The following is a 12,282-nucleotide window of genomic DNA, read 5'->3' as shown; positions in this document are numbered from 1 at the left end:
AAAAAATACAGACGCCCTTATTGACCAATCCCAGTGGCAGCAACTAAATCAAGTAGCTATGCTGAACTGAAAATATGAGAAAAATATATTAAGTAAAATTAATAGGCCAGGCAGTGGTTCACACCTGTAATCCCGGTACTTTGGGAGGCTGAGGTGGGCAGATGACCTGAGGTCAGGAGTTCAAGACCAGCCTGGCCAACATGGTGAAACCCCGTCTCTACTAAAAATACAAAAATTATCTGGGCATGGCGGCATACTCCTGTAATTCCAGCTAACTGAGGGGCTGAGACAGGAGAATCGCTTGAACCCAGGAGGCGGAGGTTGCAGTAAGCCAAGATCGTGCCATTGCACTCCAGCCTGGGTGACAGAGTAAGACTCTGTCTTAAAAAAAAAAAAAAAAAAAAGACAAGTCTAGAAAGTAAGTTTTGATTAGTAACTGTCATGGCTCTCTCCAAGAAATACTAACATAACAAATCAGTTTTCTATGGCAGCACATACTGAAGTCCCCTCTAAAAAAGTGACTCTCGACCAGATGTGATTTTGCCCCTCAGGAGACATTTGGCAATGTTTAGAGATGGTTTTGGTTAACACAACTTGGGTGGCTTGGCAGGGGTGCTACTGGAATCTAGTAGGTAGAGGTCACAGATGCTGTTAAACACCTACAGAACTCAGGACAGCCCCCACAACAAGAAATATCTTGTCCCAAATGCCAATGGTGCTAAGGTTAAAAATCCCTGCACAAATATGACCTAAGCATGAGTCCAGAGTATAGTATCCATTGAAAAAAGCATTTAGAAAATCAAGTACCATGCAAAGAAATCATTGTCAGAGAGAAACGAAAAAGCCAGAGGTTATGAATTGTATTTATTTCCAAATTCTTCGTAAAAGATGATGATATTCTAGCCATCAAAAGTATCTCTGGATGCTGAGAAGCAGACAGCTATTCCACCAAAGGCTGAGCATCCCAGCAATTTCCAACTGGAGACAAATAATAGGATATAACTATCATTCAATGAGCACCAACCATGTGACAAACATTATCCATAGTGTTTTACGCGTCAGTAATCACAACTTTTAAGTTGGAGGTGCTTTAATTATCTTTATTTTAGAGTGGCATAAGCGCATTCTGAAATTTGCCTCTGGTCACATGGTTAGTGGGTGGCACAGTGGGATTTAACCCAAGCAGTCTGGCTCTACAGTCCCAGCAGCAGAGACTACATCATGCTGCCCCCGTCTCTTATGATGGACTTGGAAAACTCTGAGGACAGAGCAGGAGAACAGAGAAAAACTTGACAGGAATTCTGGGCATTTCCCTGAGTACTAAGCAGCAGCCACTGATTTCTGAGTGTTGGGTAGGGGAGCTGAGAAAGACATGGCCAACATGATTACTACAGAAACTGCTCAAGATTAGAAGACAGATAAGCTTTCTATGCGGTAAGAGTGTACAGGTATATGCGTTATAAATTTTACTAAAATGTCTCCCATGAAACTTAAAAATTGTAAAACAATTTTTGTTAATTTTATATAGCCAGCTGGGCACAGTGGCTAACACCTGTAATCCCAGCACTATGGGAAGCTGCGGCGGATAGATCAACTGAGGTCAGGGGTTCGAGACCAGCCTGGCCAACATAGTAAAACCCCACCTCTACTAAAAATACAAAAAATTAGCCGGGCATGGTAATGGGCACCTGTAATCCCAGTTACTTGGGAGGGTGAGGCAGGAGAATTGCTTGAACCCAGGAGGCGGAGGTTGCAGTGAGCCCAGATCGCACCACTGCACTCAAGCCTGGTAACAGAGTAAGACTCTGTCTCAAAAAAAAAAAAAAAAAAAGATTTTAGAAATAGAAGGAAAGAGAGATTATAGTCATAGTCTGGTAGTTCTCAACCTTGGTTAGCCTTTGTGGAAGAAACAATACCAATTCCACATAAACTCTTCAATAAAGTTGAGGCAAACATTACCCTAATATCAAATGAAACAAGAGTGCAAGAAAACTATGGACTTCATGAACATAAATGCAAATAAAGTCTTTTTTGAAGTTTAGCAAATTAAATCCAGCAATATAAAAAAAAAGAGTGATCCATCATTATACCAAGTGGTGACTATCCCAGTAATGCAAGCAAGGTTGATTTAACATTCAAAATAATAAAAACCACCTATTAAGAAACTTAAAAGAATACACATGATCATCTCAATAGATACATGAAAAGCATCTGAAAAATCCAACGGCCATTCCTATTTAAAAAGAAAACCTTCATTTAAAAAATAAAAGTGAATTTACTTAGCCTGATAAATGGCATCAATGAAAAATCTATAGCTAACATTAATGGTGAAATTCTGAATGCTTTTCTCCTAAGATCAGAAACAGGGCAAGGATGTTAGCTCTCACTTCTATTGAAGTTTACACCAGACACCAGAAGTTCTAGCCCATGCAATCAAGCAAGAGAGAAGATATAAAAGTCATGGAGACTGGAAGGAAGAATTAAACTCATGTTTATTCACAAACAATAAATTATATATATGTAAAAAATCCTATAGAATCTACAAAAAATCTAACAGAATTAATGAATAGATTTAACAGGTAACAGAATACAAGATTAATATGTCCCCTGCAAAAAAATCAAGTGTATTTTTTTCTACATACAGGTAACAAGCAAAAGTAAAAAAGACATTTTTCTTTTTTTTTTTTTTTTGAGACAGTTTCCCTCTTGTTGCCTAGGCTGGAGTGCAATGGCACCATCTCGGCTCACTGCAACCTCTGCCTCCCAGGTTCAAGTGATTCTTCTGCCTCAGCCTCCTGAGTAGCTGAGATTACAGACATGTGCCACCACGGCTGGCTAATTTTGTATTTTTAGTAGAGACGGGGTTTCTCCATGTTGGTCAGGCTGGTCTCGAGCTCCCGACCTCAGGTGATCCACCCACCTCGGCCTCCCAAAGTGCTGAGATTACAGGTGTGAGCCACTGCACCCGGCCAGTAAAATTTTTTAAAGTATCATTTACAATGACATAAAAAAATAGAGATTAATATGAAAACAGATGTGCAAACCAGTTGACATGGTTTACCTCTGTGTCCACACCCAAGTCTCATGTCCAGTTGTGGTTCCTAGTGTTGGAGGAGGGGCCTGGTGGGAGGTGACTGAATCATGGGGACAGACTTCTCCCTTGCTGTTCTCATGACAGAGTTCTTAAGACAGCTGGTTATTTGAAAAGTGTGTGGCACTTCCCCCTTCACTCCTGTTCTTTCTGTCTCTCTCCTGCTGGCCTTGTGAGGATGTGCCTGCTTCCCCTTCACCTTCCACCATGATTGTTAAGTCTTCTGAGGCCTCCCCAGAAGCAGAAGTCTGTACGGGGCCCACAGAACCATGAGCTGATTAAGCCTCTTCTCTTTATAAATTACCCAGTCTCAGGTATGTTTTTACAGCAGTGTGAGACTGGACTAATACACCAGTACACTGGAAACTATAACACATTACTGAGAAAAATTAAAGAACTAAATAAATGAAGACATACCTTATATTCATGGGTCAGAAGAATCAATATTAAGATGTTATTCTTCCCCAAATGATCTACAAATTTAACACAATCCCAGTGAAATACCTAAGGTGGTTTTTTTTTATTCATTGAAAGTGATCTTTTTTCTTTCTTTTTATCTTTAATAATTTCAGCTTTTATTTTAGATTCAGGGAGTACACATGCAGGCTTGTTACATGGGTATATTGCGTGATGCTGGGGTTTAGGGTATGAATGATGGCATCACCCAGGTAGTAAGCACAATACCTAATAGGTAGTTGTTCAGCCCTGTTCCCCCCATGACATATTTTTTTATAGAAATTAACATGCTTATTCTAAAATATATATGGAAATACCAAGGGCCTAGAAAAGCTAACGCTGAAACAACTTTGAAAAAGAAAAATAAAATTGGAGGATTTACACTATTGATATGGTCTGGCTCTGGGTCCCCACTCAAATATCATCTCAAATTGCAATCCCTATGTGTTGGGGGAGGTGCTTGGTGGGAAGTGATTGAATCATGGGGGAGGACTTCTCCCTTGCTTTTTCTTGTGATAGTGAGTTCTCATGAGAGATGGTTTGAAGGGGATGTGTGGCACTTCCCCCTACACTCTCTCTCCTGCTCTGCCATGCTAAGACATGCTTGCTTCCCCTTCACCTTCTGCCATGATTCTACGTTTCCTGAGGCCTCCCAGTCATGCTTCTTGCCTGCGAACCAGGAGTCAATTAAACTTCTTTTCTTCATAAATTACCCAGTCTCAGGTATTTCTTTACAGCAGTGTGAGAACAGACTAACACAACTACGTAATTTCAAGAGTTATTACAAAGCTTCAGTAATCATGGCAATAAGGTACTGACAAAGATTAACATCAAGATAACAGAGTCTAGAAACAAACACAAACATACATGGTCAATTAATTTTCAACAAAACTGCCAAGGACGCCAGGTGTGGTGGCTCATGCCTGTAATCCCACCACTTTGGGAAGGCAAGGAAGGCAGACTGCCTGACCTCAGGAGTTCGAGACCAGCCTGGACAACATGGCAAAACCCCATGTCTAACAGAGAAATACAAAAAATTAGCTGGGCATGGTGGTGTCCCTGTGGTCTTAACTACTTGGGAGGCTGGGATGAGAGGATCACTTGAGCCTGGGAGGTCCAGGCTGCAGTGAGCCATGATGGTGCCGCTGCAGTGAGCCGTGATGGTGCCACTGCACTCCAGCCTGACAGAGGAAGACCTTGTCTCAAAAAAAAAAAAAAAAAAAAAAAAAAAAAAAAACTGCCAAGGATATTCACTGGGGAGGATAATCTCTAACTAATAGTGCTAGAGCAATTAGATTACCATATTTTAAACAAACGAACCTCGAACTTTACCTCATACTATATAAAAAAAAAAAAAAGAAAACACAGTAGCCCCCCATCTCTATCCCTTATCTACAGTTTCACTGCAGTTTGTAACCTGTAGCCAGCAGGGTCAAAAGATATTAAATGGAAAATTCCAGAAATAAACAATTCACAAGTTTTAAATTGTGTGCCAGTCTGAGTAGTGTGATGAAATCTCCTGCTGTCTCTTTCAGTCCTGCTTGGACATGATTCATCCCTTTGTCCAGCATATTCACACTGTTTAGTATACCTGCCTATTAGTCAATCAGTATCTATCTCAGTTATCAGACTGTCAGTCTCACAGTGTGTTTAAGAAACCCTTATTTTACTTAATAATGGCCCCAAAGCACAAGAGTAGTGATGCTGGAAATTCAGGTATGCCAAAAAGAAACCATAAGGGGCTTCCTTTTTAAGTGAAATGGTGAAAATTCTCAATTTAATAAGGGAAGAAAAAAATCATATAGTGAGGTTGCCAAAATCTATGGTAAGAATTAATCTTCCACCTATGACATTGTGAAGAAGGAAACAGAAATTCATGTGGTAACTGCAGTTTTAGGCATCCACTGAGGGTCTTGGAATATATATCCTCCACAAATAAGGGTGGGACTACTCTATGTTCAACATGGATCACAGGCCTAAATTTAAGAGCCAAAATTATAAAATATCTAGAAGAAAACACAGGAGAAAACCTTGGTGACTATGAGTTTCGCAAGGATATCTTCAACACCAAAACAAAAGCATGATCCATAAAACAAAAAATTGATAAATTAGACTTTCAAGAACTTTTGCTCCTTGAAAAACATTATTAGGAAAATAGGCTAGGCATGGTGGCTCCTGTCTGTAATCCCAACATTTTGGGAGGCCAAGGAAGGAGAAGCACTTGAGACCAGGAGTTCAAGACCAGCCTGGGCAAATATAGCAAGACCCCGTCTTTACAAAGTAATACAAAATCAGCCAGGAGCCTATAGTCCTAGCTACTCAGGAGGCTGAGGCAGGAGGACTGCTTGAGCCCAGAGGCTGCAGTGAGCTATGATCGTACCATTGCACTCCAGCCTTGACAACAGATTGAGATCTTGTCTCTAAAACAAATAAATAATTTTTTAAAAAAAAGAAAATAACCCACACGCTGGGAAAAAATATTTACAAATCATGTATATGATAAAGAATGTATATCCAACATAAAGAACTGTCAAAATTCAGTAATAAAAAAAATTTCTAATGGGCAAAACATTTTAATAGACACTTCACCAAAGAAGATATATTGATGGTAAAAAAGTACATAAGATGCTTTAGTCATTAGAGAAGTGAAAATTAAACCACAATGAGATTCTACTCTATACTTTGGCCTATTAGAATGGCTAAGTTTTTAAAAAACCGAGCCAAGAAAACAACCGGAACTTTCATAAACTAAAGATGAGAATGCAAAATGCTACAACTTTGGGAGAAAGTTTGAAGGTTTCTTAAAAAGGTAAACAGGCCAGGCACGGTGGCTCACACGTATAATCGCAACACTTTGGGAGGCCGAGGTGGGAGGATTGCTTGAGCCAGGAGTTCAACATGAGCCTGGGCAACATAGTAAGACCCCATTTCAATTAAAAAAAAAAAAATAGCCAGGCATGGTGGTGTGCACCTGTGATCCCAGCTACTAAGGCAGCCGAGGTAGAAGGATTGCTTGAGCCTGGGAGGTCAAGGCTACAGTGTGCCATGATCACACAACTGCATTCCAGCCTGAGTGAAGGGCAAGACCCTATCTCAAAAAAAGAAAAAAAGTTAAATATGCAGCTACCATATGACCCAGACATTCCACTCCTAGATATTTACCCAAGAAAAATGAAAACATTTGTTCACCCAAAGATTCAACTGAACTCAAATGTTCTTAGAGCTTTATTTATAACAGCCCAAAACTGGAAACTGTTGAACAGGCCAGGCACAGTGGCTCATGACTGTAATCCCAACACTTTCGGAGGCCAAGGTGAGAGGATTGTTTCAGGCCAGTAGTTCAAGACCAGCCTGGGCAACACATCAAGTCCCTGTTTCTACAAAAAACAAACTTTGCTGGGAATGGTGGCACGCACCTGTAGTCCCAACTGCTCAGGAAGATCACTTGAGCCCAGGAGGTTGAGGCTGCAGTGAACCACGCTCATGCCACTGCACTCCAGCCTAGGCTAGTATAAACAAGGTCAAAAGTAATATGTTCAGGATGGGTGTGGTGGTTCACGCCTGTAATCCCAGCACTTTCGGAGACCAAGGCAGGTGGATCACCTGAGGTCAAGAGTTCGAGACTAGCCCGGCCAACATGGTGAAACCCCGTCTCTACTAAAAATACAAAAATTAGCTGGGCGTGGTGGTGGGCGCCTGTAATCCCAGCTACTCAGGAGGTGAGACAGGAGAACTGCCTGAACTCAGGAGGCAGAGGTTGCAGTGAGCTGAGATTGTGCCATTGCACTCCAGCCTGGGTGAGGGGAGTGAAACTCCATCTCAAAAAAAAAGAACATGTTCAGACCCAAACTAAGAAGTTGCAAGGGTACCTGTAAAAGGATCACATATCATCTATTATAAGCCAAGTGTATGAGAGCGCTTTCATTCAAAGTAACAAATCCTCTAGAAAAAGTAGATTTAGTCCATGTTTTAATGTGAAAAAAACTGAAGTAACATTCTAACACTTCATATGAAATCCTTCATCTTTTTCCTTTTCCTACCTTCCAATTTCGGGCTCTGCCTCTCTGGTAGTACATGGCAAATCCAAGAATTGAGTATTTTTTCACAAATTTAATATCTGTTTATATAAACAATCACCTGTACATAAAACTAAGCATGTTATACTCCATCAAAAAAAAAAAACTAATTCAAGAAATTGATTTTAATTACCAGAAAACTGAACTTGATAGTATCAAAAACTGAACTAATGAATCCTTTTCATAAAGCTAATTACTTTAGCTTTTCTATTTCTTCAGGAAAATATTTTAAATTAAGTCTTACACAAAGGCCAGGTATTATGGCTCACACCTATAATCCCAGCACTTTCGGAGGCCAAGGTGGGAGGACTGCTTGAGCCCAGGCGTTCAAGGCCAGCCTGGGCAACATAGTGAGACCCTAACTCTACCAAAAAAAAAAATTTTTTTTTAAAGTAGCCAGGCACAGTAGCATGTGACTGTGAGTGAGCACCAGCTTCTTGGGAGGCTTAGGTAGGAGGATTACTTGAGCCCAGGAGGTCAATGAGCTTATAATCACACCACTGCACTCCAGCCTGTGAGCGACAAAGCAAGACCCTGTCTCTTAAAAAAAAATTTAAAAAAAATAAAGTCTTGTATACAAAGTTTTGAACAATATGAAAGTCTGAATAGCTGTAACAGCCATCCCATACTTTTGAACTGAACCAAATTATACAATATTTTAATGTTAGATAAACATAAAAGATGTGTAAAGAGGTGTTAAAACTAGTATGACTATTCTGAGAAGCAGGGTTTAGAATGTGTATAAGCCGTATCTAAAATCTACAAGTCTCCATTAAAAACAGTAGAGTAAAACAGAAAAATCTTAGTAACCCAACTGTCTGAAATAAAACTTGATAAAGTATAAAGAAAAGCTCCATCCAGGAGAGGGTTCCAAGGTACCAACATCTTAATTACAAAAGGATGTAAAAGAAAGGTAAGGCCAATGCTGACTCACACTGATCCAAAACAACTAGCATTAAACAAAGAGCTAACCCTTAACTTTTTGGCATGAATAAAATGCCTACAAAAGTATCCACTCTACTCATACAAATGACTGCCAAGAAGGTGGTGCTTTGTATTGAGCAGAAAGGTTAGAAGGGAAAGGGTGTCAACTTTAAAATTGCTCCTAAAATAGTTGATTAGAAGGATAAAGAACAAGAGAACTTACAATGGCTTTGAGTCAAGCTTGGTTCCAGGAAAAGGATACTCTGACCCTACGTGAAAGCAAAAACCAGCCACTGAAAAGTAGACACCCAGATTTTGCCAGCAGAAGGAAGAGTATTGTTCATTTCCCACAAAGGTAGCAGAGTCTTTAACTTCAATTCCTAGGTTTTCCTGGCAAATAGATACTCTGCAAAAGCAACAAAGCAAACTAAATATAATGCTCTTCACAATTTCAATCCTGCACTCAAAACACCAGCTTCACAAACTCATCAAAGGTCACAGAGGAGCTAATTTCCTGTTTTGTTACTTAAAACTCATTACCTTCCTCCTGAGCTAACCAATACAGAATAATTTCCTTCTTGTTTTGAAGCTGACAAAATGACAGTATACATGTAACATACCAAAAAAAATTTTTAGACAGTTACTAAGAGTCAAGGAATACAGTTTGATATAATTTTCTGAAAACAAATTGCACAGAATCCATGTCTATTATTACTCCACTTGAGGAATATTTATTTTTCTTAACAAATTTTAAAACCTTTATTTTGAAGTTATTCTACCAGAGGATAAAAATTGGGGGGGGGGGAGAAACATTTTATAAATATTTATCAAAAACCCATTATAAGCCATGCACCTTGCATGTGCCTGTAGTCCCAGCTACTCAGAAGCTGAGGCAGGAGGACTGCTTGAAGTCAGGAGCCCGAGGCTATAGCAAACTATGGTCACATCTGTGAATAGCCACTGTATTCCAGCCTGGGCAATATAGCAAAAACTATGTCCCCCTGTCCTAAAATCCTCATAGTCCAGGAAACAAGATGAGAAAAATGTAAACAATGACTACCATGTTGTAAACATTTATTTCCCATTTCTTTCTAAAATGTATTTAAAGTTGCTTTCCCCAAAAGAAATATAACACTGTTTATACATAATTTTAATTTAGTGAAGAATATGTGTAAATTCCATTAAAGTCCATTATAATGCTACTAAGAAGATTCCAATGGAGCAGTAGTTCTAATACAGGTTGATGATTGTGAGGTGTGTTACAAATACAGTAATTTGTAACTATTAATAGTAAAAATTACCTAAATTTATGTACACCTTATACATACAATATAAATATACTGTATGTCAGCATTGATTCTCTATCCTCTTACCAGTATTCCAACAATAAGAAGAGTAGAGTTACAACTATTTCTCCCAAATATTACAAATCATGATGGATACATGTTGCATATGAACATATCCTTTAGGTATGTTATATAGGTTTTAGTCTTCTTTGTATTAAAATATGCCTTTTATCATGCTACTAAAAAATGTTTTCATTAAACATAAATTACTTCCTAATTACTAAATGAATTTTCAATCTCCTTTTCAGACAGTACTCATCCCACATGGCTTCTCTGACTTTGAAAAGTAAGGGCAACATTATTTCTTGAAACTTTCCCCTCCCTTATCTTCTGGACCAGATTTTAACTAGACTGATAGAAGATGGAGTTTATGGGTGAGAGAGAAAAGAAAACATGCACTGAACACCCAGTATGTGGCCAGATGGTATGCTAGGGAATTTGAATTATTGCATTTAACTTAACCAAAAGCATAGACCCTAATTATCAACTATCATTTTACAGATGAGGAAGGTGAGATACAGAGAAGTTGTGCAGACATCTAACACCTCACAGCTAGTAAGTGGCTAGACGGGAATTTGAACATAGTTAAGACCAACTACAAAAACCAAGCTTCTACTAAATCATGCCAAATTTTAGACATTCTCAGAAGAAAATGCAGAGAAAATATTTTATAATCTTGGGGTGCAGAAAACTTATTCTGAGCAAGGCAAAGACCTTTTATAAGGAATGATAAACAGTATTTTAAAAATTTAATGTCTATAAGGCAAAAAGCAAAGTCATAAACAAAGTCAAAATACAAACAAGAAACTGGAACAAAGTCTGCAATATTGATAATGAGCAATAAGGTAATGTTTCTAAAATGTAAACAGCTATTAACAAAGTAATAAGAAAAACAGAGACACCCAATAGAAAAATTTAAGGTAAAGGTCATGATCAGGCAAATCACAAAAGAACGCAGTGGCCAAAAAAAATGTGAAAAAAAAAATTATCTCCACTATAATTAACAAATTCCAAAATTTAAGATATGTATGACTTTTTGTTATCAAAATGACAAAAATTAATTATGTGAATATGAGTTTGAGAAAATAAGCATACATCACACAACTGTTGGGAGTAAAATTTTATAAAACATTTCTAAAGGGCAATCTGACAAGATGTATCAAATATTAAATGTGTAATTACTTTGATCCAGCAATTCCTTTCCTAAAAATTTATACTTTAAAAAAGTGTGCAAAAGGTGTTTATACAAGTTTTTTCACTGCATTAGTGTTGATAATCATCAAAAATACAGAAATAAATTGTCAATCAACAGGGGACTGAATGACAGGACATCAATAAAATGGATTACAATGAAGCCATTAAAAAGCAGGAGGTAGGGCAGGTGCGGTTGCTCATGCCTATAATCCCATCACTTTGAGAGGCCGAGGCAGGTAGATAACCTGAGAACAGGAGTTCAAGACCAGCCTGACCAACATGGAGAAACCCCATCTCCACCAAAAATACAAAATTAGCCGGGTGTGGTGGCACATGCCAGTAATCCCAGCTACTCGGGAGGCTGAGGCAGGAGAATTGCTTGAACCCGGGAGGCCGAGGCTGCAGTGAGCCGAGATCATGCTATTGCACTCCAGCCTGTCAACAAGAGCGAAATTTCGTCTCAAAAAAAAAAAGAAAAAAGCGTGAGGTGTGGAAATGTAAAACAGCGCTGCTACTGTGGAAAAGTTTGTCAATTCCTCAAAAAGTTAAAACACAGAAATACGTATGACCCAGCAATTCCACTCTTAGGTATACACCCAAGAGAAATAAAAACATACGTCTTCACAAAACCATATACATGAATTATTTATAATAACCAAGTATGTATAATAATATATTGTTCACTCATAAAAAGGAATGAAATATTGGCCGGGCACAGTGGTTCAGGCCTGTAATCCCAGCACTTTGGGAGGCCAAGGTGGGCAGATCACCTGAAGTCAGGAGTTTGAGACCAGCCTGGCCAACATGGTGAAACACCATCTCTACTAAAAATACAAAAAATGAGCCAGGCGTGGTGGTGGGCTCCTGTAATCCCAGCTACTTGGGAGGCTTAGGCAGGAGAACTGCTTGAACCTGGGAGGCGGAGGTTATGGTGAACCGGTATCGTGCCACTGCACTCCAGCCTGGGTGATGCAGCAAGACCCCATCTCAAAAAAAAAAAAAAAAAAGGAATGAAATACTGTTATATGCTACAACATGAATCTTGAAAATATTATGCTAAGTGAAAAAAGCAGACACAGTCACATATTATATGATTCTACTTATATTAAATGCCTAGAAGAAGCAAATCTATAGAGACAGAAAGTAGACCAGAAATTGTCAATGGATGGGGTAACTGGAACTAACTGACATTAAA

At 38.8% G+C, this 12,282-nt stretch overlaps 1 protein-coding gene across 4 annotated transcripts in view; it reads right to left on the bottom strand.

Moving 5' to 3' along the window:
* CNOT6L (CCR4-NOT transcription complex subunit 6 like) overlaps positions 1-12,282 on the bottom strand; it is a 108,348-nt gene that overhangs the window by 80,552 nt on the left and 15,514 nt on the right. Inside the window, exon 1 of one of the 4 annotated variants that reach the window (XM_063603542.1) lies at positions 8,771-8,788. The exons of the other annotated variants lie outside the window; for them this stretch is intronic. The gene's annotated coding sequence lies outside the window, so the exon portion shown is untranslated. Of the gene's footprint in view, positions 1-8,770; positions 8,789-12,282 lie in introns of those variants that run through there. 4 annotated transcript variants of the gene reach the window in all.

This window comes from Pan paniscus, chromosome 3 (genome assembly GCF_029289425.2).
Source record: "Pan paniscus chromosome 3, NHGRI_mPanPan1-v2.0_pri, whole genome shotgun sequence".
Taxonomy (NCBI): Eukaryota; Metazoa; Chordata; class Mammalia; order Primates; family Hominidae; genus Pan; species Pan paniscus.
This window is presented reverse-complemented; position numbering and strand designations above follow the sequence as displayed.